Below are 5,002 nucleotides of genomic sequence, written 5' to 3'. Positions count from 1 at the left end.
CTCCTTCTTCTGAGGCCCATGTGCATGACGCGTTCTATGTTATGCACATGAGTCGACATTGAGGTCCTGAGCGTTATATATCTAATATATAAAGCTGAATGTGTGTGTGTGTGTATGTCCGCTAAAGGAATCTGCACCGTCGCATTTACAATCACGAAATTTGGCACAGACGCCTCATGTGACTCAGAGAACGTCATAGACTATGTTTTCACCAGAAAATTTAACCCCGCACTTTACAGTTACTCTCCAAAAATCCTGCCTTCATTAGAGTCAATGGAGCTGGAAGCCAAAGGTTATTATTAGCAGCTCTGATTGGTTGCTATAGGAATGAAAGACATTCATAGTATAACAAGCTTATGTGTGAGGGAACATGATATCGGTGGGGAGACGGATAGAGACAGACAGAGACAGACTGAAAAAAAGACAGAGGCAGACAGACAGACAGGAAAAGAGAGAGAGACAGATAGAGAAACAGACAAAGACAGACGGGGAAAGAGACAGACGGGAAAAAGACAGACAGAGACATGCAGACAGGGAAAGAGACAGGGAAAGACAGACAGGGAAAGAGACAGACGGGGAAAGAGACAGAACTGGAAAGAGACAGAACTGGAAAGAGACAGACCTGGAAAGAGACACAGAGATAGAGACAGACAGAGACAGGCAGACAGGGAAAGAGACAGGCAGCAAAAGAGTCAGACAGACAGAGACAGACGGGGAAAGAGACAGACCTGGAAAAGAGACAGACCTGGAAAAGAGACAGTCGGGCAAAGAGAGACGGGCAAAGAGACAGACTGGGAAAGAGACAGATGGGGAAAGAGACAGACCTGGAAAGAGACACAGAGATAGAGACAGACAGAGAGAGGAAGACAGGGAAAGAGACAGGAAAAGACAGACAAGGAAAAAGACAGACAGGGAAAGAGACAGACCTGGAAAGAGACACAGAGATAGAGACAGACAGAGACAGGAAGACAGGGAAAGAGACAGGCAGCAAAAGAGACAGACAAGGACAGAGGGGGAAAGAGACAGACCTGGAAAAGAGACAGACCTGGCAAAGAGACAGATGGGCAAAGAGACAGATGGGCAAAGAGACGGGCAAAGAGACAGACGGGTAAAGAGACAGATGGGCAAAGAGACAGACAGAGACAGGCAGACAGGAAAAGAGAAATGGAAAGACAGACAGTGAAAGAGACAGACCTGGAAAGAGACACAGAGATAGAGACAGACAGAGACAGGAAGACAGGGAGAGAGACAGGCAGCAAAAGAGACAGACAGAGAGACAGACAAAGACAGACGGGGAAAGAGACAGACCTGGAAAAGATACAGACCTGGAAAAGAGACAGAACTGGGAAAGAGACAGATGGGCAAAGAGACAGATGGGCAAAGAGACAGATGGGCAAAGAGACAGACAGGGAAAGAGACAGACTGGCAAAGAGACAGACAGAGACAGGCAGACAGGGAAAGAGACAGATGGGGAAAGAGACAGACAGAGACAGGCAGAAAGAGAAAGAGACAGACAGACAGGGAAAGAGACAGACCTGGAAAGAGACACAGAGATAGAGACAGGAAGACAGGGAAAGAGACAGGCAGCAAAAGAGACAGTCAGAGAAACAGACAAAGACAGACCTGGGAAAGAGACAGACCTGGAAAAGAGGCAGACCTGGGAAACAGACATGGAAAAAAGACAGACCTGGGAAAGAGACAGACCTGGGAAAGAGACCGACGGGCAAAGAGACAGATAGGCAAACAGATGAGCAAAGAGACAGAGGGGGAAAGAGACAGATGGGCAAAGAGACAGATGGGCAAAGAGACAGATGGGCAAAGAAACAGACTGGCAAAGAGACACGGGAAAAGAGACAGACAGACAGGCAGACAGGGAAAGAGACAGAGAGGAGGAAAGAGACAGACGGGGAAAGAGACAGACAGACAGGAAGACAGGGAAAGAGACAGACAGAGATGGGGAAAGAGACAGGGAAAGAGACAGACAGACAGGGAGAGAGACAGACAGGGAAAGACAGACAGTTAAAGAAACAGACGGGGAAAGAGACGGACCTGGAAAGATACAGACCTGGAAAGAGATAGACCTGGAAACAGACACAGAGATAGAGACAGACAGAGACAAGCAGGCAGGGAAAGAGACAGGAAGCAAAAGAGACAGATAAAGACAGACCTGGAAAAGAGACAGACCTGGAAAAGAGACAGACCTGGAAAAGAGACAGACCTGGAAAGAGACAGACGGGCAAAGAGACAGACGGGCAAAGAGACAGACGGGAAAAGAGACAGACAGAGAGACAGGGAAAGAGACAGATGGGGAAAGAGACAGATGGGGAAAGAGACAGATGGGGAAAGAGACAGATGGGGAAAGAGACAGACGGGGAAAGAGACAGACGGGGAAAGAGACAGACGGGGAAAGAGATTGAGACAGACAGACACAGAGAGACAGACACACACACACACACAGACACAGAGAGACTTATACAGAGACAGACAGAGAGATAGACACAGACAGACACACAGAGACAGACAGGGAAAGAGACAGACAGAGACTGACAGACAGAGACTGGGAGAGAGACAGAGACAGTTACTATCCTGGGTTCTACAGCTAGTACAGCTATTATATATATATATATATATATATATATATATATATATATATATATATATATATATATATATATATAGTGCGTATCTAATCCCAGCGAGTGATACAGTGAGCAGCACCAATGGAATAGGTATAGTCAGCCATCCTTGTTGATACACATCTCAGCACCATTTTGCAATTACCAACAAATAAATCAACACTGTGTCTTAAACTTTATCCTCCCTTATTCCTTTTGCCAGCACTCAGGAAGGGAGGGATAGAGTGATATCACACATAAGGGAGCAGACCTGGCCCACTTTTACAGTAATGCAGTTATAACCTTGTACTCAAGGTTTTTATTCATTCATCTGCACTTGAAGAGTAAGATCTAGTTAGGACTCAGCTAAATAGGAGGCAGGTTACTGACTAATCAGTGGACCTGTAGAAAAAAACGAGGAGGCAGGCGGAAGGGCGAAGAAGAAGACCCTACCCCATAAGTCCCATCCCGATGCACAGATGACGTCATCATGAAAACTTTAGAGTAAGATTATTCAGCAACCAAAGATCGGATTTCTTCACTGCAGGTATCCATTTAATCAGCTTTGCAGCACCACTATGGCCATGTATTTACTTTATAGTGCTAAATACTGCTGACAAGTTCTCTTTAAATCCTATGCTCCCCCAGTGCTCCCCTCCTGTCTCGGTATACTTTACTGCAGTGAAGACCTCTCCACAACTTCATGACTGCTGCAGCCAATCACTTGCCTAAGTGGTGATGCTTGTATGGCACAAAACTGCTGAGGTCTGTAATTGGCAGCAGTGGTCAAGCGGATGCTTGTAGTGTCATCACTGCCGGAAAGTAAGTAGAGACTAAAGGGGACCACAGCTGAAGCAGGATGGGCTTTAACAGTTGAGTACTATTTTAGCAAGTTTCCTGCTGGCCGACTAAAGTATTAGTTTTAACAATTTCTTCAACAAAAGACATGGTGAGTTTAATGAATCAATCTGGCTACAAAAAAACCCCCAAAATGAAAGTGCGCTGTGTAAAGGCCACCATGCATGGCTGGACTGGCTCGCAGGGGACAGGTGAATCTTCCCCTGTGAGCCCATGTTCAGGAGTGGGTGCCCAGCCACTCACCCCCCTACATGACTTGAACTTGGCACAGTACACTACAGACAATATATGCAAAGAAAACATCTCATCATTTATTTAAAACACTATCTAGTTTGCTGTTATATAAAAGCATATGCTGCGGTAACCTAACCCCTTAACGGGAACCTGTCAGGTCCAATATGCACCCAGAACCACAAGCAGTTCTGGGTGCATATTACTAATCCCTGCCTAACCGTCCCTGTATACACTAGCATAGATAAAGAGATCTTTAGAAAAAGTATTTCTGAAGATCTTTTATCTTCTGCTAATGAGCGCAGGGACTAGTCCCCTGGGCGTTAGATCCCCGGCCAGTCGCCCCCATTAGTATGTTAGTACGCCCCTGTGGGTGTGCTATCATGCTAATGAATGTGCAGCGTCACAGGATGATCTCACTCACCTCTCCGCTGCCATCACGTCCAACGGGGGATTTTGGCTCAGTACACATAACCCCGGAGTTTTGGTCATGCGCACTATGAAGCCGGGTGTACGCGTCCTGGCTTCAAACTGAAGTAGTGCATATCCCCTGAAGTCCGGGGTCATGTGCACTGAGCCGAAATCCAGCGTCAGTGCGGCGATGGCAGCAGAGAGGTGAGTGATCATCCTCTGATGCTGCACATTCATTAGCATGTTAGCATGCCCACGGGGGCATACTAACATGCTAATGGAGCCAAGTAACCAGGGGAACTAACTTCCAGGGGACTAGTCCCTGTGCTCATTAGCATTCGATATAAGATCTTTAGAAATACTTTTACTATAGATCTCTTTATCTATGCTAGTGTATACAGGGACGGTTAGGCAGGGATTAGCAATATACACCCAGATCTGCTCGTGGTTCTGGGTACATATTAGACTTGACAGGTTCCCTTTAATGACAACCAATACACCTTTTTACTGATCTAAAATATAAGAGAATAGCATGCCCTGACAGGTGAAAATGCAGTAGTGGTCCGCTGTACATTACAGTTGACATGCTGCTGCACAAGCCACATCTGTATTGTCAACTATTGATGTTTAACCCCTAGATGCTGCTATCAATAGTGACAGTGACATCTACATGGTAACAGACTTTGGGGGTGCCCTGTTTAACCCCATCAGCACCTTGAGATTGTGTGGTCCTGATGGTTGAAATGGCAATCCAAGGCCAAGTGTTTGCCTTTGAATCTGTGAGCTATAGACTCAAATAATAGCAACATTTTAGTGGTAAATATATAATTTTTCATTTCTGTCATTCTGTTTTGTGTTAATTACTGAAAAGCAGCGGAAGGGATAAC

Source organism: Anomaloglossus baeobatrachus, chromosome 6 (genome assembly GCF_048569485.1).
Source record: "Anomaloglossus baeobatrachus isolate aAnoBae1 chromosome 6, aAnoBae1.hap1, whole genome shotgun sequence".
Classification (NCBI taxonomy): Eukaryota; Metazoa; Chordata; class Amphibia; order Anura; family Aromobatidae; genus Anomaloglossus; species Anomaloglossus baeobatrachus.
The sequence above is the reverse complement of the archived record's forward strand: the minus strand, read 5'-3'. Positions refer to the sequence as shown.